The 23,293-nt window shown below is 42.7% G+C and overlaps 1 long non-coding RNA gene across 1 annotated transcript in view; it reads left to right on the forward strand.

The window, feature by feature from the left end:
• LOC137312864 (uncharacterized) overlaps nt 1-23,293 on the forward strand; it is a 1,008,715-nt gene that overhangs the window by 153,665 nt on the left and 831,757 nt on the right. The gene's annotated exons all lie outside the window — the stretch shown is intronic.

Genomic DNA, 23,293 nt, shown 5'->3' on the forward strand with positions numbered 1-23,293 from the left:
TACTTGATACTTCCATTTACGTTGCTTACAATGCTTTGTGTCATCAGCAAACTTGGATATGTGGCTCTCTATCCCGTCATCTAATTCGTTAATAAATACAGTGAGCAGTTGAGGTCCCAACAAAGGTCCCCGCGGGAAACCACTCCTCACATCCTGCCAGTTTGATAAACTATCCGTTATCCCTACTCGCTGTCTCCTGCCGCTCAGCCAATTCCCTAACAAGGTCAATAATTTGCCCTCAATTCCATGGGCTTTAACTTTAGCCAACAATCTCTTATGAGGGACTTTATCGAATGCCTTCTCGAAGACTATATAAACACCATCCATCGACATTCCCCTGTTCAACACTTTAGTCACATTTTCAAAAATTCAATCAGGTTCGTCAGGCATGACCTATCCTTTACAAATCTCTGCTGTCTCTCTCGGATCAGCTGGAAATTTTAAAGATATTTAATAGCTCCATCCTTAATTAGAGTATCTAGTCATTTCCTGATAACAGATGTTAGGCTAACTGGTCTATCATTCCCAGGTTTCCCTCGCTCACCTTTCTTAAACAGCGGAGTGCAATGTGCAATTTTCCAATCTGAAGAAACGGTTCCTGAATCGAGAGAACTTTGCAAGATTATATTTAAGGCATCTGCAATATTCTCAATTACTTCCTTTAAGTCCCGGGGATGGCAACCTCCTGGTCCTCTGGGACTTGTCACTCATTAGTGCCATTATGTTATTCATTACTGTTAATGTGCTTACACTCTTCCTATGCTTAACCCCATGGATTACCACAACTGATTCTGTGCGCTCATTTATTTTCTGATCCCGGAAACGAGAAGAAGATATGGGCAGAGATCTATCACTGGAGCTTCCAGAAGAACAAACGCTTTTTTCCTCTGAGTCACTATTCTCTGCTTCTGAAATACGGACTGTTTGCCCCATAAATGATTCAGAGTATAACCGTATTTCGAACTATTGTATTTAATTATTCAACTTGCAGCACTCGGACAAATGTTTCTCGCCCTTTGTCCTGGATTCATATAACTTTTCATTTGGAACCTAATATGTTCTTGATTTGTCTATATCTCCTAGACAGGTCCCAATACTCTTAATACAATGAACGTTAAAGATTCATTATTACTCTGATCAGCAGGTGTTGCTATGGTAGGGGAGAAAACACTTCTACTGTTAAACCAGCAATTTCCCTTTTCCAATTTCTCCTTTTCATCTGGTAACGATTCGTGGTCTATTGTCTGGGATATTAATAACCGCTTCATAAAATCTCAAAGCGCTACCGATTTAGCAATTCATTCGACCAGAGCCTTTTTTTTGTTAGTCAAAATTTCTACTGGAACCTCAACATTTTCTACGTTGGAGTTGGGCCCATGTTTCGCTTCTGTTGTCAATTTGTGGGAAGAGTCTTTCCAAGTCTCAAATTCCTCTTTAAAGTCGCCATATCTGTACATTAAAGCTTTAATTTCAGCTTCAATTAGCAGTGTCTTAGCTGCCACTTGAAGTCAAATCAGTTCGATTGCTTTTCTAAAAATCACAGAATGCCTGAAAATTGTATTCTACATCTCCTGATCCTTAATTACAAAATAAGATATCTCAGGATATCAAAATTAAGATTTCTAGTTAAGAATCAAAAACATTATGATGTGAAAAATTAGGATCACCGCATTCTCCACCAAAACTAGGGAGGAGCAAAAAGCTGCAATGTGATTTTACACTTTAATTTGGGGCAATGATTTTTTATCTCCACGTGGTTTATTTTTATTTTGAATTTAATGGGCTTTTTCCCCGAAAGAGCTTCAGGCACAAACAAAGGCTTTCAAAAAAAACAATAATTTATTATTAATACATTGGGAAAATTGATATTCGAATGTTAACAACATGTTGTATGGGGTTTATGCCTGATTGAGAATCGCTTCAACAAAAATAAAACGATACATTCTGAATTCCCTAAATGCATAACCGTTTGGAAATCAAATGTCGATCTTAGATTAATCCCAGGACGAAAGTTCTATACTGATGGTTGGCTCAAGCTTGCCGGGAAGATTCTGGGTATTTTGAGGGATACCGTTGTAGAGTCGCATGTCTTTCTCTTGTCGCCAGGTCATCTGCTTCACAGACAATCTGTAAACCTGCATCGAGGCACCAAGCTGTGTGGTAGCGAACAGTCATGAATAGTACAGCTGTGGTGGTGCGGGCAGGAAGCGAAAGGTGAAGTCGGGGCAGTCTTGGTGGATCTGTGCCTCTCCGCACTCACTTTCTGGTCAGCTTTTAAAGACCTTTTTAACACAGATTCAAACCACTGGGGCGGTGATTTGTCAACAATAGGTTCGTACTAATAGAGCCACGATTGATTGGCACTTCACTTGTTTTCTCTGAGGGTCCACAATGTAACCAAGTTCAGTCGGCAGGTGTTCAAACTACCTCCAACCCTCCTGGGATTGTTCTTCTTGTTGTTATCCTTTGCTGTGTGTATTTTACAATGGGCCATTAACAATCCTTTTAAAAGCCCGTCCACCTTTTAAGAGACCCTTTCCTCCAGACATGCTGAAGCCGATTTAGTATCAGGATTTCGTTTAACAGATGATTTTTTTTTTACTGCACAGCGCATCTGGGAAACTCCCGCAATAAATAATGGGCCGGGTAAGTTACACAAGGCTGAGTGACGTTATTGTGCAGCCTCCAGGCATCATCTTTAGAACTGTCAAAATTAAATCGAAAAGAGTTTAACCCAGAAAAAAGGAAACATTAATTGTCTCAATGGCTTCATCTGCTGCTGTCCTGCGAGTCAGCACTCACACTCCAGGCTGATTACACAGTTTGTTTGTATATTTAATGCTTTCTATGTTTTATTCTCACTCCTGACTCGAACCTCCTGTATTTCATATACTGGTCTGTCTTTCATTGTGTCTGTTTTCTGTGCATATCGTTCATCTCCATTTATTTTCTGTGTGTTTTCCTATCTTGTTATTTCTACTTTAATTTCTAATTCTCTGCCGCTGTTTTTGTCTCTATCTTTTCCTATCTATGCTCTTGGCTTTTTTTTTTGCTATTTGCCTCTCTCTGTGTCTGTACGACGCTGTCTGTCTTCTCTCTCTGCCTCCTATGTCTTTTTTTTACGACCGCCTCCCTGTCCCTCTCGCTCGTTGTCTCTCTCTCTCTGACTTCATCTGTCATTTACTCTTTCACCTCTGTCTCCGCTTCCTCCTGTCCCTTTTTGTTTGCCCCTGTCTATCTCACTCTTTATTTCTCTCTGTGTATCTACTTTGACTGTTTCTTTCTCTCTATTTGTTTCTTTCCGCTCCCATTTTCACATGTCTTTGTTTCAATCTGTTTGTTTCTCACTCTTTCCTTTGCATTTGTTTCTGTATTTTCTTCCATTTCTTTCTATCTCGGCTTTAATCTTTGTATTTCTCCTCCTCTCTCCTGTTTTCTATTCTTCTTGTTTTCCATTCCTCTTTTTCTCTTCCTCTTACCGTCTTATTATGTCTGAAACTCTCGTACTCTGTCTATCCCTCAGTCTTTAATTGATTTGGTTTGACTTCTTCTGTCTATTAACCACCCTGCTGCTATCACTTTATAATTCTTTATCAGTGTCTCTCTCTCTCGTTCCATCCATGTTTGCATTCTCTCTCTCTCTTTCTACATATATATATTTACCTGCTTTCTTTCTCCCTTTATTTTTCCCTTCTGTCTGAATAACTCTCTATTTATTTATCTCCATCTCTGCCCAACCGTGTCTCTGCCCCTCTTTATTTCTATATATCTCCCTCACACACACTCCCACCCCTTTATGTGAACCTGTCTTCATTTTTGTCGTTGTTTTTTTATCATTACTTTTTTTTGTCCTTGTATTCTCTATCCGTGTCCTAGTTCCGATTTTTATTTTTGTCCCTGTCCTTATCACTTCTTTCCTTTGGCCCATTTCTTGCCTTCTCCCTGTCTCTTTCCTACTTTCTTTTCCCTTTCTGTCTTTTGTTTGACTATCTCTGTTTATTTCTCCGACTATATCTCTATCCGTCTTCATGTCTTTCCAATCGCCTCTCATGTGTTTTTTTCTTTATCTTTTCTTTTCTCCTCCTCATATTTCCCCTTTCCTACCGTTTCCTTTCTATCTTTCTCTCCCCTGATCTCTTTCTGTCCTGAACTCTATATCTGTTTCTGAGTTTGAGTCTGCCATTCTCTCAATCTCCATTTCTGTCTGCCTTCGTTAGTATGTTTATCTTCCTGTGCAACTGTGCCTCATCCTTTCCACACCCCCCTCTCTATCTATATTCTATCTCTCTCTCACACACTAACACACAAACACAAACACACACATACGCACACACACCAGACACACACTCGCTCTCCGGAAGCAGCATTGAATATCTTACAGGGATAGTTCCAAACAATGTAGTTACAGTATAGTAGCAGATTTCAGCAAGACATAGACAGACTGGTGTAATGGGCAGGCACATGGCAGAGAAATTTAACGCAGGGAATTGTGAAGTGATGCAGATTGGATGAAAGGGTGAGGAGGTGCAACATAAACTAAATGGTACAATTTTAAATGGTATGCAGGAACAGAAAGGACTGCGGGTTTAAGTGCACAAATCTTTGAACGTGGCAGGACAGATTGATAAGTGTCACAAAAAGCATACCGGTTCATTGGCTTGACAAATGGAGTCATAATGCATAAAAGCAAGGAATTTAAGCTAAACCGTTGTAAATCAGTGATGACGTGTCAGCTGGAGTATTGCGTCTAATTCTGGGCCCGACACTCCAGGAAGGATGTCAAAGCCCTGGAGATGGTGCAGAGGATATTTACTAAAATGGAATAAGGGAGGAGGGACTTCATTGATGTGGTCTCTCTTTGTCTTGATCTCTATCTCCAACTATCTTTCTGTCTCTCTCCATCTCGCCCTCTGCCTGTGTCTCGCTCGCTGTCTCTTTCTCTCTCTCTCCCTCTGTCTGACCATCAATCTCGACCTCTCTCTCCCTTGGTCTGTGCGTCCGTCTCTCTCTATACCTGTCTTTTCTTCTGCCTGTCTGTCTGTCTGTCTCTCTCTCTCTCCATTTATGTGGACTGCACCCATTCTGATCAGGCCTAAGGGAGCTATTTTGATTGCCAGGTTTGCCCATTTTGCGGGGCAGCCATTTAGTTGAAGTCCAGCTGAGATCTTTCGTCCGGCCATTTTGACCAACCATTCAAGTGTTGTCTGTAAAGCAAGCCCCGCCTCAATAAATCAGATTGTCAATAAAATATAATATCAGAATCCGATTTAAGATCATGTCATGGCTCTGTGCTGCTGATATAAAATGCACTTTTCGTCCCCTGAGAAGTGTTGGGGTGGATTATAAAATGGGAATTGGTTCCAATGCTTGAAACCCATCAGCTCCTTCTATGATCTCACTAATTTGACAATTAGATGGAATGTGTATTTCACCGCGTTCTTCAGCTCCTCTCTGAATTTAGTTTGGGTCAGGACATAAATGCACGTGTTTGTGCAGGAACTGAAAAGCTGCAGCATCTTTGCTGTGTGTTCTGCGATATAAACAGGGTCAGTGGCAGAGTTATAAGACTGAATGTTTATAATTCGCGCAAAAATTTAAAATATAACCTGTGTTACCCATAACAATATAAAACTGCCCGATACGCTGAAGAGTATAATGATGGATTTCTTTCGGTTCTCCATCTCTGGATCCTTGTGATTCTCTCCATTGCTGTGGCCCCGGAGTCCACTGCGGGCTCGACTGGCCACCAAAATACGTCTGACCGTCAGAACATTGAGCAGCAAAAACAGACAGAACGGGACACAAGGGGTTAAAATGAGGTGAAACAAGTCAAATGCGGACCATGCGGGGGATGTACTGAAGCTCCGTGTTATCACACAAAACCAGGGAACATTATCAATTATATAGTCAGGTTTAAGTGTAAAGTACCAGGGGAGACTCTCTCAACAGCCCAACGCACTCACTGTTCCCAGAAACACAGCCGCTGTTTTCTCGGTGCAATATTTTGTTTTCAGCTTCTCGCAACAAATGGCCACAAATCGATCAAAGGTGAAAGCGACTGTGAGCCAGACTGAAACCACAGCGGTTGCATAACTCAAGAAGATAATGAAACTACACACGGGAGTAATGTCCAGGAATGACCGTGGGAGATAAATCTGACCAATCCATCTCAATATCGGATCAGTGATAACGACCAGGAGATCGGCCACTGCCATTCCCACCAGGCAGCGACTGATACATTTGGAGAGACCGCACTTTCCTCGGGACAGGATCACAATCGCTACCGAGGTAACTGCAAATGGTAGAAAAGGAAGCAGACAAATTACTGATCAGATCTGGAGCCAAACCAGCAGTTTGAGAGGATCTGGGGTGAAATTTCCAGCTTTGTTGCTGCATCTAACGGTGGAAAGTGATTCATTGACCTGGTCAGCGCTTTCGGGCAGAGAATTGTTTTTAAACACAATGATCAATAATGAATTGGGAGATCGATAAAGAAAGTGAGTAAAATGAGCATCTGATCCATTGGAATGGCTGAGTGAGGGCACAGTTCCGGTTTGGAAAGGAGACGTGGCGTCACCGATCTGGAATCCAGCGGATGAAAGCCGTATTTGGGCTCCGAACGGACGGGGAAAGGGAGCGAAGGGTCGGGAAGGCGAGGGGACAGGGGGCGATGCTGTTGATTTGTTGCCCAGGGTTAAGAGAGTCGACAGGGGCTGGCACGAAACGGGAAAATCAGGTGGAGACGGAGCCAGTGAGTGACATTGGGAGGGAGATAAGGAAATGGACATGAGGAGCTGAAGGGGAGTCCTGAACAGATAGTTTGAGAAAGCGGATCAACTGAAGCAATCAATGAGGAGACAGATGATTCAATGCATTGGGAGGAGAGGCTGGGATTCATAGGGAAAGAGACTGGAGCAGAGTGTTAGAGGAAATCTAATCTATATGTCCCACAAACACAATCCAACTCATAAATTCAACAGTTCTTTTCTGTGGTCATTGGTGTCAGGGGATAAAATGTGATCATCAAATTTACTTTGTACATTCAATTGAAGTTAAACTCAAAATTTTAATGAAACCAGCCTCGTTCTTTATTGAATTCAGCCGAGCTTTTCGATGATTAATTGTTCTGGAAGTTTCAGCAGTTCATTCTGATGAATTATTCACAACACAGCCTATCGCTTTCTCTCTCAGTCACCTTCTCTAACATTCGATCTCATCTCTTTCTCAAGTGCATTTTCGTTCCCGATTAAATCCTATCATCGTACACCAGCATTCATTTCATCATCCACGTGTTCCACCGATCCTATTCTCAGTGTCAGTTTGTTAAATGCTAAAGCTGCCAAGGCACAGTTCACTGTATCTACAGATCATTCACCTCTCCACCTGTTCACATACACTGCCAAGTCTTCGCACCTCGACATTGGGGAGACTAAACACAGATTGGGTAACCGCTTTGCCTGACTGTAACCTTCTGGTCGCTTGCCATTTTAATTCTCTATCCCACTGCCACTCTGTCCACTGTGCCCTCGGACCCTTACACTGTTCCAACGAAACTCAGCGGAAGCTCCATTAAAAGCAGCTCATCTTTCCATCAGTTACTTTACAAACTTCCGGACTCAACAGTGATTTCAATTACTTCAGATCATAAACACTGCTCTCATTTTTTCGGACTGTAGGTGCTGGTAATGGTTCTGATTTTGCCATTTACAGTTCCCATAGACCAATCTTTTATTTATTTATTTGTCCCATTGCCACCCTACTTATCTTGCATCATTTTGTCATTTAATCACTCCCACCTTCCACCCTATCACAGATCTTCCCCTTTGTTCTCCCGCCCCCCCCCCCCCCACAACCAAACCAACCCCCACCCGCCTTCATCCCCACTTTGTCGGGCTCTGTACTTGCTTAAAAACTGTTACATTTTAAACTTCCCGTTCCGAGGAACGATCATCAACCCGAAGGGTTAACTCTGTCTCTTTCTTGACAGATTCTGCCTGATCTGCTGATACTTTCAGGAACGTCTGCTTATTTCACCTAAACAGTTAACTTCATCTGCAAATCATAGAATAAGCAAAATCGAACACCTCTTCCAGGCAGGTCTCAAAATAATTGAGATTCCTTCTCCTGCAATTATGAAGAAAAGCGATAGATGGCGCGATTGTTCAATTAACAAAACGGCAACATTATACGAATAATCCACAGATAAATGGCCTCCTGATTCTAACAATGCAAACTGACACAACATAACTACAAACATTGCATTTTACAATGACTGTCAGTAAATTCATCCACAGTGCAGCAGAGAAGGAGAGGTGAAAGAATCAGAAGCAAACTCAGTTCAGTTGCCAGGCATCTAAAGTGGCGTCAGATACACACATGATGAAATAATATTACATAACAGTGATTCTAAATACATTGAAATGCTCGTTAAACCGAAGCATATTTTAGGGGCAGGAGGACTTTGCGCTGCCTCCTTGTAACACTGAGACCCTGGGCTGTCTCATTATCAATCACCGAAAACAGATTGATGAAAAAATATTCCAGGACAGGGTAGTTACCCGTCATGAAACGGTTAACAGCTCCTGGTGGTCTGATATCAGCTCATAACAAAGACACCTGGTTCTAGTACATTCCGTACAGAGAATAATCCAGTAACAATGCTAGGTTTCGATACACAATAGATGTAACTTCTACAAGACCGAACGGTTAGAAGCTAAGGGCATCTCATTATCCAACAATACATTCAGTACATAGACTAATCCAGTGATAATCCAAGGATATAAAAATGGTCTTTAAAGATATCAGGTAATTGTTATATGATCGAACATATCGGTGTTAAGGACATACCATCATTCGACAATATATGAAGTACTGAGAACAATCCAATAACAATGCCGAGGCTGGATATAAAAATATAATCACGGATATAATGTAACTTGACAATTGAGAACGTTTAGAATTTAAGGACATTCCATTACTCAACATAGAGTAAGTACAGGGAATAATCCCGGAAGCAAGGCCAGGGTTGGACATAAAAACTTAATTACAGCTATAATGCATTTGCTACAGGATAGAAAGAGCAGAGACTTAATACATTCCATCATTCAGCCAGTGGAGCAGAACAGGCCACTGTGTAAAACATGCAGGGAGAAAAAATAATTTGCCAAGTATAGCAGCAGAGTTAACACCAACAACGGCTTACCTGGAACACCAATGGCTGCAAGAACAGGATAGTAAATGTCCTGTACCTGATATATTACTGGATAATGCATTTCTGCGAGAAGCACTGACTTATGTTGGCCTGGAAACCTTCGCTCCGGTCGGCACTCTGAGCTGGTCCGTTCCAAAAAGCCCTGATTTATACAGGGGATAAGTCTCCAGTGACATGGTTATACTCCTGATCATTTCCATTAGTTACAGTCAATTGATCAAACACATTAGATCAGCAGCACCTTCTCAAGGGCAATTAGGGATGGGCAATAAATGCCGGCCTCGCCAGCGACGCCCAAATCCGATGAACGAATAAAAAAAAAGAATAATGTGGTGGATAAAACACAAACATCTTAAAGTCCAGGATATTATCTCAATCAGACCTCTCTCAGAAATAAAGTTAAAAACTGTACTCATACAGGACTGATCCAAGAATAATGAGCGGCTTCATTTACAGTTTTTCAATAGTTGAAATTTTATTGATCATGTTCACTCCTGGCGATTCATTTATAAATGTTACCGATTTCTCTGCAGAGTAAACTGAATCCAGGGACACAAGAATACAGGTTTCACCCTGTTCCTGCAGTTTCCCAGTTAAAATATGAACTTTGAATGTCAGACACAAGGTCATTAAAGGGTTGGTTGAGGACTGCAGCCTCGAAATGACTTTGGGTGATATTAGGGGACAGACACTGAACGTACCCCATTGGCATCCCTCTCTCCGCTATTTTAGTGCAGATTTACCTGTTTATGCATCATTGGTTAACCACTGCAAGAAAATTGGCCCCGTGTAATACCGAGCTGAGCTCATGACCAGATTTGACCTCCATCACAAAGGCCCCGTGATGCCCTCACCAGCCTCCATTCCTTCTTCTACCCATTGCCATAGAAACCCCCATCCATGCCACTGTACCATCCAGACTCCATTCCTCCAATGCCCTCCTGTAGACACCATAACTCAAGCTTCCGACGCGCACCAGGACCTGCTTGTTCTCACATTATCTTCCTTGGCTCCGAGATCCCCATGGCCTGAAATTTAAAATTCTCATATCCCCCTTCCCTCCTCCACACATGATATCAAAGAAGCATATAGCCCACAGCAGAGAAGAAGGCCATTCGATCCCTCATGCCGGCTCTTTGAAAGAGCTGTCTACACTTAGCGCAGAGCCTTGTAAATTTCCCCATACACCAACAACAAACCTACCCCTGACCCCCTTATTGAATGGACACTGTCCTCCTTTGTTGGGACTACCCTCGCTTGGTTCCACTCATCTATCTGATCACAGCCAGGAGAAGCTCCTCTTCACAACCAATCACGGATTATCTCTGATGTTTCAAAAGGTTGAATCCATGGCTCCCTTCTTTTCCTCATCTACAGGCTGCCATTTGGTGACATAGTCCGCAGTCACAAACTGGTTTTCAGATGTACGCTTATAAAACCTCGGCTTCTCTGGACGCTTCCAATGTCTTTGTGTTTTTCAGACCGACATCGTGTTTTAGATGAGCCACGATTTCCTCCTGTTACAATTGGAGAATCATGCTCTTTGGTCCCACAACCTCCACATCGTTGTCATTGATTCCAACCCCATGCCTGGCCTTAGTCTGAGGCTGATCTTGACTGTTCATAACTGTAGCGTCCTATTCGACCACAAGCGAAACTTCTGACTCCATATCCTCTCCATCCCAAAGACAGCCTACTTCTACATCCGTAATAACATCCCACCCGTCGAGCTCATGTGCTACTAAAACCCTCAGCCATTCCTTTGTAACGTCTTTGGTCTTTGATCTCCTCTCCGGCCTCTCCACAAACTTAAGCTCATCCAAAACTCTGCTGTCCGTGTCCTATCCCGCACAATGTCCGTCACCAATCACCCAAGTCCTTATTGGATGCAGTTTAAGTTTTCTTTCGTCTATGGGAACAGAAGAAATAGGAGCAGGAAGATGCCATTCATCGTCTCGAGCCTGCTTCCGTATTCAATAATATCATGGCTTATCTTCGACCTTAAATACGTAAGAGCCTCACGCCTCCCAATCTCGATAATCTCCACCAGCTCGACAGCCCCTCCCACTGCTCTTCAAACTTTGGCCGCTTGTGCATCTGCAGTTCATTTGCCCTAATTTTGGCAGACGCGGCTTAAGCCATATCCACGCTCCAAAATACCCGCCCTAAGCCCCGCTACCTTTCATCTCCGCCTTCCCCTTTCAGACCTTGCAAGAAACCAATCTCATGCTCCAAGCTTTTGACACGCCTCCTAATATCTCCTCATTTGGCTGGGGATCTGTTTTTGTCTGATACGTACTCCTGTGAAGCACCTAGTGATCTTTATCAATGTTAAAGGCGCTACAAGTTATTCTTGTAACATTTAACCGACCTCCACTCTCTCCGTCCCACCATTGGTGGCCATGCCTTCAGTCAGCTAAGTCTCCCACTCTTCCTTTTACATCCTCCTTAAACCTACTCTTTGACCAATCTTTTCATTACTCCTCTCGGTATCTTCTTATTTCTGTTGTGACCGTGTTTTCTCATTTGTTGTTCACTATATGAGCAAATGTAGTTTCTGTGCTAAAATTCTTGTACCAGACAGAGATTTATACAACAGATGGGCTTGTTGAGATAAATTAACATTGAAAACTATTCGTCGACACAGCTTTGTTAGAACAACATAAATTGGTTTATGTGCAGACATTGCATTGAAATAGATTTGTACAACTCGAAGGAAGCTTTTACTGATCTCTTGAACTGATGACGAGCATGACGCTTTATTTGGAACATAGGAACATAGGAACAGGAGGAGGCCATTCAGCCCCTCATGCCTGCTCCGCCATTTGATAAGATCATGGCTGATCTGTGATCTAGCTCCATATACCTGCCTTTGGCCCATATCCCTTCATACCTTTGGTTGCCAAAAACCTATCGATCTCACATTTAAATTCAGCAATTGAGCTAGTATCAATTACCGTTTGCGGAAGAGAGTTCCAAACTTCTACAACACTTTGTGTGTAGAAATTTTTTCTAATCTCGCTCCTGAATGGTCTGGCTCTATTTTTTAGACTGTGCCCCCTGCTCCTAGAATCCCCAACAAGCGGAAATAATTTGTCTCTATCCACCCTATCCGTTCCCCTTAATATCTTATAAACTTCGATCAGATCACCCCTTAACCTTCGAAACTCTGGAGAATACAACCCCAATTTGTATAATCTCTCATCGTAACTTAACCCTTGAAGTCCGGGTATCATTCTAGTAAACCTACGATGCATTACCTCCAAGGCCAATATGTCCTTCCGAAGGTGCGGTGCCCAGAACTGCTCATAGTACGCCAGGTGCGGTCTAACAAGGGTTTTGTATACCTGCAGCATAACTTGTGCCTCTTTGTACTCTAGTCCTCTAGATATAAAGGCCAGCATTCCATTCGCCTTCTTGATTATTTTCTGCACCCGTTCATGACACTTCAATGATCTATATAGCTGAACCAATAAGTCCCTTTGGATATCCACATTTTTCAACTTTTTACCATTTAGAAAGTACCCTGTTCTATACTTTTTTGAGCAAAGTGGATGACCTCACATTTGTCAACATTGAATTCCATTTGCCACAGTTTTGCCCATTCACCTAATCTATCAATATCCCTTTGTAATTTTATGTTTTCATCTACACTGCTTACAATGCCACCAATCTATGTGTCATTACAAACTGAGATACGAGACTTTCTATGCCTTCATCTAAGTCGTTAATAAATATTGTGAATAATTGAGGCCCCAAGACAGATCCCTGCTGGACTCCACTAGTCACATCCTGCTAATATGAGTACCTTCCCATTATCCCTACTCTCTGTCGCCTTTCGCTCAGCCAATTTCCTAACCAAGTCCGTACTTTTCCTTCGATTCCATGGGCTTCTAACTTAGCTAACAATCTCTTTCGTGGAACTTATCAAATGCCTTCTGGAAGTCCATATAAATAACATCCAGTGACATTCCCATGTCCATTACTTGAGTCACCTCTTCAAAAAATTCAATCAGGTCAATCAGTGCGACAGGACGGTGTGCGGACAACAGAGTGAACTGCTGAGAGTTTGGTAAGTGTGGGAGTTTTCGGGTTAATCTCGTTAAAATCTAGTGCATAATGCTTTCAACTGATCAAGTTCAATTGCTATCAACTGTTTAAGTTCAATTTTGAAGTTAATATTTTCTCCTTTGTTTCAGGCTTCAGCAGAGAGAGCTGCAGTAGGAAGTTAATTGGTAAGCTAGATTAAACTGGTACCTGAAGGTGGGGCAGGCCTGACTCATCTGAGTCACAAACTGTAGAAATACTGGGGCCTATCAGTGCGACAGGACGGTGTGCGGACAACATAGTGAACTGCTGAGAGTTTGGTATGTGTGGGAGTTTAAGGGTTAATCTCTTTAAAATCTAATGTACATTGCTTTAAACTGTTTAAGTTCAATTTTAAAGTTTACATTTTTAAGTTTTTGCCAGGCTTCAGCAGAGAGAGCTGCTGTCGGAAGTTAATTGGTTAGCTGGATTAAACTAGTAACTGAAGGTGGGGCAGGCCTGACTCATCTGAGTCACAAACTGTAGAAATACAGGGGCCTGTCAGTGCGACAGAACGGTATGCGGACAACACAGTGAACTGCTGAGAGTTTGGTAAGTGTGGGAGTTCGGTGCAGTGGGGGAAGGAGGTGCTGCTTTGCCTTGCTTTTCCTAACTTTTTCCACAGAGCGGCAGTGGACCTCAGCGTTGAAGACTGAGATTGGGGAATAAAAGCAGCAGCAGACCTGCAATAAGAGAAAACTACTGTGCGACGTCACAGATGAGGCAGGAGAGTCCGAAAGGTGAGCACAGTATAACAGGAGAGACCTACAGCGGGACGAGAGTCTGAGAGTCTAAGGCAATCATGGCAGGACAGCTCACACACGTGATATGCTCCTCCTGCACTATGTGGGAAGTCATGAACACTCCCAGTGTCCCTGGCGACTATGTGTGCAGGAAGTGTGTCCAGCTGCAGCTACTGGCTAACCGTATTTCGGAGCTCGAGCTGCGGGTGGATTCACTGTGGAGCATCCGCGATGCTGAGTCTATCGAGGATAGCACGTTCAGTGAGGTGGTCACACCGCAGGTAAAGATTATGCAGGCAGAAATGAAACGGGTGACCGCCAGGCAGAGTAAAAGGACTAGGCAGGTAGAGCAGGAGTCCTCTCGGGCCATCTCCCTCTCAAATAGATATTTTGCTTTGGATACTGTTGGGGGAGATGGCTTATCAGGGGAAAGCAGCAAGAGCCAAGTTCGGGGCACCACGGGTAGCTCCGCTGCACAGGAGGGGAGGAAGAAGAGTGGCAGGGCTATAGTGATAGGGGATTCAATTGTAAGGGGAACAGACAGACGATTCTGCTGCCACAAACGTGACTCCCGAATGGTATGTTGCCTCCCTGGTGCTAGGCTCAAGGATGTCACGGAGCGGATGCAGGGCATTCTGGAGGGGGAGGGTGAACAGCCAGTAGTCGTGCTCCATATTGGTACCAACGACATAGGTAAAAAAGGGATGAGGTCCTGCAAGGTGAATTTAATTAGTTAGGAGATAAATTAAAAAGCAGGACTTCAAAGGTACTGATCTCAGGATTACTACCGGTGCCACGTGCTAGTGAGTATAGGAACAGGAGAATAGACAGGATGAATGAATGCATGGCTGCAGGGATGGTGTAGGAAGGAGGGATTTAGATTCCTGGGGCATTGGGACCGGTTCTGGGGAAGGTGGGACCTGTACAAACTGGACGGGTTACACCCGAGCAGGACCGGGAACAATGTCCCCGCGTGGGTGTTTGCTAGTGCTGTTGGGAAATGTTTAAATTAGAGTGGCAGGGGGATGGGAACCTGAATGGGGAGTCAGAAGGGTATAAAGTTGAGAGCAGCAAGAGAGGGGAAGACCCAGGGGTAATTTACAATACAAATAGTACAAACAGTTGTTCAAGAACAAGTGAAAGGGAAAAGCGTAGAGCAGCGGAAAGAAAGTGTACTTTAGGCACGACAGATAAAATAAAAACTAGAAGGCGTAAGGCGATTAACACAGCATCAAAGCTGAAGGTCAGGCTTGGGTGTGTGGCCCAACTAAGATTTCTATATACAAATGCACGGAGTATAAGGAATAAATTAAATGAACGACAGGTTCAAATTCAAATTGGAGGGTATGAAATGATAGATATTACTAAGACTTGGCTGCAGGATGGCCAGGATTGGGAACTAATTATACCAGGTTATAAGGTCTACAGGAGAGATCGGGTAAATGGAAGAGGGGGAGGAGTAGCATTAATGATTAGAGATGAAATCACTTCAATGATAAAGGGGGATATAACGAGAGGTAAGCAGAGACCTTATGGGTTGAATTGAGAAATAGGAAAGGATCTAAGACTATAGTGGGTGTTGCATATAGGAGCCCTGGCAGCAGCTCTGAAGTGATAGATTGTATAAATTCAGAGATTCGACAAGCTTGTAAGAAAGGCATTGTGGTCTTAATGGGGGACTTCAACCTTCACGTAGATTGGGAAAAGCAGACTAACAACTGTCAGAAAGGTAGTGAATTTCTTGAGTGTGTCCGGGATAGTTTTCTACAGCAGTATGTCCGAGAGGCAACAAGGGGGCAAGTCATACTAGATTTGGTAATGAGTAATGAACCAGATTTAGTTAACGGCTTAACTGTGCGTGAACATCCATCCAATAGTGATCATAACATGATCGAGTTCATTGTAGTGTTTGAAACGGAATAAAGCGAATCAGCTGCTAAGATTCTAAACTCGGGCAAGGCCGATTTCAATGGGATGAGACAGAGACTGTCCACAGTAAACTGAGCAAATCTGTTAATGGGTTAAACGACTGATGATCAGTGGGAAATGTTTAAAGAAACATTTAACGTGATACAGAATCGGTTTATACCCCTGAGGGGCAAGAACTCGACTTGGCAAAAAAAAACAGCCATGGAAAACGAAAGAGGTAAGGGACAGTATAAGACATAAGGAAAGGGCATACAAAAAGACAAAAAATGGCACAGATCCTGGCGAATGAGAAAGATACAAAGATCAACAAAGGGAACACTTCAAGGGAAAAGTACAAGGCTATGGCGAAATAGCAGGGGAATGGGACTAATTGGATAGGTCTTTCACAGAGCTGGCACTGGAACGAAACAGCTCGAACCTCTGCAAAAATGTGCAACATCGGCCTGGAAATTTTCTAATATATACAACAATCGGTAACATAGGGCTGAAACATCTCTAATGTAAGCAGCAATGTGTAACATAGGCCTGAAACATTTCTAATGTAAACAACAATGTGTAACATAGGCCTGAATTATCACTAATATATACAACAATGTGTTACATAGTTCTGAAACATCTCTAATGTATACAACAATGTTATAACACAGGCCTGAAACATCTCTAATGTAAACAAAAATGGGTAACGTCGGCCTGAAACATCACTTATTTTAACAACAATATGTAACATAGGCCTGAATCATCTCTAATGTATACAACAATGTGCAACATAGGCCTGAATCATCTCTAATGTATACAACAATGTGTAACATAGGACTGAATCATCTCTGATGTATACAACAATGTGTAACTGAGGCCTGAAACATCTCTAATGTGCACCACAATGTGTCACAGAGGCCTGAATCATCTCTAATGTATAAAACAATGTGTAACACAGGCCTGAATCATCTATAATATATACAACAATATGTAACATACGCCTGTAACATCTCTAATATATAAAACAATGTGTAATATCCGCCTAAAACATCCCTATTGTAAACAATAATGTGTAAATTGGTCCTGAAACATCTCTAATGTATACAACAATGTGTAACATAGGTCTGAATCAGCTCTAATGTAAACAAAAATGTGTAACATCGGCCTGAATCATCTCTAATGTATACAAAAATGTGTAACTTAGGCCTGAATCATCTCTGGTGCACACAACAATGTGTAACATGGGCCTGAATCCTCTCTATTATATACAACAATGTGTAACATAGGCCTGATTCATCTCTAATGTATACAACAATGTGTAACACAGGCCTGAAACATCTCTAATGTATACAACAATGTTTAACATAGGTCTGAATCATCTCTAATGTATAAAACAATGTGTAACATCGAACTGAAACATTTCTAATAAATACAAAAATGTGTAACATAGACCGGGAACATCCCTAATCTTCACATCAATGTATAAAAAAGGCCTAAAGCATCTCTAATCTCAATAACAATGTGTTGCGTAAGCCAGAAAAGTCTTTATTCCGTGCAACAACGCCAATCTCAACAATAATGTACAACATTGGCTGGAAACTTCTCTAATATCTGCACAATATATAAAATAGCCCTTAAACATCTCTCACCTGCAACAATTTGTAACATAAGCCTGAAAAATCTGTAATTGTTGGGAAAATGTGCAGCATAGATAGCTTTTTGCAACCAAAGATATTAAGGGATATGGGCCAAAGGCAGGTATATGGAGTTAGATCACAGATCAGTCATGATCTTATCAAATGGCGGAGCATGCACGAGGGGCTGAATGGCCTACACCTGTTCCTATGTTCCGATGAAACATCAATAATCTTTACAACAATGTTCAACATAGGCGTGAAACATCTGTAAGGACTACATAAATGTTTAACAAGGGACGGAAACATCTGCAGTTGCTCCAACGATGTCTAACATAGGACTGAAACATCTCTAATCTCTAAAACAACGTGTAACATCGGCCTAAAACATTGCTCATCTCTGCAACAATTTATAACCTAGGGATGAAACATCACCAATCTGTACAACAAACTGTAACATTTGCCTGAAGTATCGGCAATCTTTGCAATAATGTATAACATGGACCTGAAACACCTGTCATCTCGACAACAATGTGTACGAATAGGCCTGTGATATCTGCAATCACCATAACAACGTGCAACATTGTCCTGAAACACCAATAAATACTGCAACAATGTATAAAATAGACCCGAAACACCTCTAATCTCGTCAACAGTTCATCACATAGGGCTGGAACATCTCAAATCTCTACAAGAGTATGACACAGGGACCTAGAAAGTCTCTGATCTCTACAACAATGTGTAACATCAATCTGAAACATCGCTAATCTCCACAACAATGTATAACTTCGGTTCGAAACATCTTTGATCTCCACAACGATCTGTAACATAGGCCTGAATCATCTGTAATCTTTGCAACAATATGTAACACAGGTATTAAACCTCTCTAATCTTTGAATCAATGTGTAAGGTTGGTCTGAAACATCTGTAATCTTTGGATCAATATGTAACATAGGTTTGAAACATCTGTAATCTTTGAATCAATGTGTAACGCAGGTCTGAAACCTCAATAATCTTTGAATCAATGTGTAATGCAGGTCTGAAACATCTATAATCTTTGAATCAATGTGTAACATAGGCCTGAAATATTGCTATCAATTGCAAAAATTTGCACCACTGTCGGAAGAACGAGGAGAGGCAATATTATCGAAAGGTTACAATTGTAAATGGGGTGCAGCAATAGAGAGACCTGGGGGATTATGTGCACAGGTCGTTGAAATTGGCAGGTCAGGCTGAGAAGACGGTTAAAAAACGAAAGGGATCCTCAGTATTATAAATATGGGCATGGAGTACAAAAGCAAGGAGGTCATGACCAACCTTTATGAAACACTGGTTCAGCCACTACTGGTGCATTGTGTCCCGTTCTCGGCACTGCACATTAGGAAGGATGTGAAGGTCTGAGAGAGGATGTGGAAACTATTTACTGGAATTGGTCCAGGGATGAGGGACTTCAGTTATGTGGATTGACTGAAGAAACTGGGATTGTTCTCCATAGAGCACAGAAGATTGAGAGGAGATTTGATAGAGGTGTACAAAATCATGAGGGGGCTAGGCAGAGTGGATATCGAGAAAATCTTCCCAATGGCGAAAGGGTCGAGAACCAATGGACACAGATTTTTGGTGATTGGCAAAAGAACTAAAGGCGAAATGAGGACATTTTTTTAGCGAGTGGTTATGATCTGAAATGCAATGCCTGAAAGGTTGGTGGAGGCAGATTCAATCTTGGCTTTGCAAAGGGTATTGGACAAGTGCTTGAAGGGTAACATCTGCAGGGCTACGCGGAAAGGGTGGGTAGTGGGGTTAACGAGATTGTGCTTCCAGAGAGCCGACACATGCTCAATGGCCTCCTTCTGAGCTGTAACCATTCTGTGAATATACGATTCTACGTGGGCCTGAAACATCTGTCATCGTTGCAACCATGTATAAAACAAGCTTGAAAAGAATGCCATCTTTACAACAACATGTAACACAGGCCTGGAACATCGCTTATCTCTACAAAAATATTTAACATATGTCTGAAATATCTGTAATCTCTACAACAACCTGGAGCATAGGCCTGAAACATCTGTGATCTTTTTAACAGTGTATAACGTGGGATTATAACTTCTTTATGTTGTAGGGCTTTGTTGTTGGGAATAGAGATGTTTCAGGCCTGTGTTACACATTATTTTAATGATTAAAGTGGTTTCAGGACATTGTTACAAGTTCTACAGATTGCAAATGCTTAAGGCCTATGTCACACATTGTTGTAGAGATTAGAGATGCCACAGGTCCATGCGACACATTGTTGTAGAGATTAGAGATGCACCAGCCCCACGTTACACATTATTGTAGAGATTAAAGAAGCTCCAGTGCTGGGTTAAACATAGTGGTATAGATTAGAGAAGCTCCAGGCCTATGTTACACATTGTTTTAGAGATTAGGGATGCTTCAGGCCTATGTTAAACGTTGTTTTAGCGATTTGAGAAGCTCCAGGCCTATGTTACACATTGTTGTAGAGATTAGAGATGCTCCAGGTCTATGTTGTACAATCTTTTAGAGATTAGAAATGTTTCAAGACTATGTTACACGTTGTTGTAGAGATTAGAGATACTCCAGTTCTATGATATGTATTATTATAGAGATTGTAACTGCTTCAAGCCGAGGTTGAAAAAGTTTTTAATTTCACGGGTCATTGACTGTCTTCCTTCTCTCTCTCTCTCTTTTTTTTTTGGGCGGGGTTTGTATATTCGGTGGCCTTTTAGGTGACACCTCTCTGTCTGCTCACTGTGATTGCCTTGGCAACGGGCAGTAATCACCAGGCATTGTTCTGTGATTTTCAAATGCGAAGGATTCGAAAATTTCATTTCCACACTACTCACCTGAGGAAGGAGGAAGCCTCCGAAAGCTTGTGGAATTTAAAATAAATTTGTTGGACTATAAATTGGTGTTGTAAAATTGTTTACAATTGTCAACTCCAGTCCATCACCAGCATCTCCACATCATGGCTATCATCGACACGACAAACTGCCGGCTCACAGTGGAAAGGATATCCAAGAAGATCGCGCATTGAGACACAGACATCAAGTTTTTTACAGAGCTGCAAGAAAGCAGACAAGATCCCGAAAGGGCTACAGATCACGAACCCACTCAAGTCCACATGCAACTCGGATTACGCTGAGAGACTCTGCCGTCGTACCTCTCGCACACTCCGCAACCATCTCGTACACCAACTCCACAGCAGACGCCGCAACCTCGAAACTAAGATGGAGTCCATACTCTCAACCTGTACTCAGGACACAGCAGACCAGCTACGATATACGGCCAAACAGACGAGGCAACGGAACTACGCTGCCTGCATGAAAACCAAGAGCAGGAAGCTTGAGAAACTCGGCATCACCACCAGCATCGACCAAGCTTCCCCTGGTACAACGGTTGCAACCACAGGGAAGTCTATAGTCAATTTGTCCGAACACACCCTTCAACCAGACGAAATCGAAGTTCTCAGCTGAGGGCTCAATTTCTGCCCCACTACCAAAATGGACCTCACTCGTCTCGCGGCAGACACAGAGGAATTCATCAGGAGAATGAGGCTCCGGGAATTCTAACACAAATCCCAAGATTTCAGCAGCGAACCCAATGAGACAATCAACGATCTGGAACAGCAGACAGAGGGCTCCGCGGTACAGCAACCGAAGAGGAAAGAGTCACACTGGACTCCTCCAGAGGGTCGCTGCCATCAGCTTGACATGTATGCTCAAGCTGTCAGGAAATGCGTCTATGCCAGATTCATCAGCCGCACTCGGAAGACAGTCCAGAATGTCACCCGAGCACAACGCAACGCCATCAACGCTCTCAAGACCAACCGCAACATCGTCATCAAACCAGCGGACAAAGGAGGAGCCATCGTCATACAGAACAGAACGGACTATTGCAAAGAAGCAAACCGACAACTTGACAACCAGGAACACTACAGACGGTTACCCACAGACCCGACCAAAGAACACACCCATCAGCTCAACAAACTGATCAAGACCTTCGATCCAGACCTTCAAAACATCCTACTCATTCTCGTCTCACGTACTCCCCGCGTGGGAGACTTCAACTGCCTCCCAAAGATACACAAAGCCAACACACCCGGACGTCCTATCGTATCAGGCAACGGAACCCTATAGAATCATAGAATCATAGAAGTTACAACATGGAAACAGGCCCTTCGGCCCAACATGTCCATGTCGCCCAGTTTATACCACTAAGCTAGTCCCAATTGCCTGCACTTGGCCCATATCCCTCGATACCCATCTTCCCCATGTAACTGTCCAAATGCTTTTTAAAAGACAAAATTGTACCCGCCTCTACTATTGCCTCTGGCAGCTCGTTCCAGACACTCACCACCCTTTGAGTGAAAAAATTGCCCCTCTGGATCCTTTTGTATCTCTCCCCTCTCACCTTAAATCTGTGCCCCCTCGTTATAGACTCCCCTACCTTTGGGAAAAGATTTTGACTATCGACCTTATCTATGCCCCTCATTATTTTATAGACTTCTATAAGATCACCCCTTAACCTCCTACTCTCCAGGGAATAAAGTCCCAGTCTGTCTAACCTCTCCCTGTAAGTCAAACCATCAAGTCCCGGTAGCATCCTAGTAAATCTTTTCTGCACTCTTTCTAGTTTAATAATATCCTTTCTATAATAGGGTGACCAGAACTGTACACAGTACTCCAAGTGTGGCCTCACCAATGCCCTGTACAACTTCAACAAGACATCCCAACTCCTGCATTCAATGTTCTGACCAATGAAACCAAGCATGCTGAATGCCTTCTTCACCACCCTATCCACCTGTGACTCCACTTTCAAGGAGCTATGAATCTGTACTCCTAGATCTCTTTGTTCTATAACTCTCCCCAACGCCCTACCATTAACGGAGTAGGTCCTGGCCCGATTCGATCTACCAAAATGCATCACCTCACATTTATCTAAATTAAACTCCATCTGCCATTCATCGGCCCACTGGCCCAATTTATCAAGATCCCGTTGCAATCCTAGATAACATTCTTCACTGTCCACAATGCCACCAATCTTGGTGTCATCTGCAAACTTACTAACCATGCCTCCTAAATTCTCATCCAAATCATTAATATAAATAACAAATAACAGCGGACCCAGCACCGATCCCTGAGGCACACCGCTGGACACAGGCATCCAGTTTGAAAAACAACCCTCGACAACCACCCTCTGTCTTCTGTCGTCAAGCCAATTTTTTATCCAATTGGCTACCTCACCTTGGATCCCATGAGATTTAACCTTATGTAACAACCTACCATGCGGTACCTTGTCAAATGCTTTGCTGAAGTCCATGTAGACCACGTCTACTGCACAGCCCTCATCTATCTTCTTGGTTACCCCTTCAAAAAACTCAATCAAATTCGTGAGACATGATTTTCCTCTCACAAAACCATGCTGACTGTTCCTAATTAGTCCCTGCCTCTCCAAATGCCTGTAGATTCTGTCCCTCAGAATACCCTCTAACAACTTACCCACTACAGATGTCAGGCTCACTGGTCTGTAGTTCCCAGGCTTTTCCCTGCCGCCCTTCTTAAACAAAGGCACAACATTTGCTACCCTCCAATCTTCAGGCACCTCACCTGTAGCGGTGGATGATTCAAATATCTCTGCTAGGGGACCCGCAATTTCCTCCCTAACCTCCCATAACGTCCTGGGATACATTTCATCAG

Source organism: Heptranchias perlo, unplaced genomic scaffold (genome assembly GCF_035084215.1).
Source record: "Heptranchias perlo isolate sHepPer1 unplaced genomic scaffold, sHepPer1.hap1 HAP1_SCAFFOLD_44, whole genome shotgun sequence".
NCBI lineage: Eukaryota > Metazoa > Chordata > Chondrichthyes > Hexanchiformes > Hexanchidae > Heptranchias > Heptranchias perlo.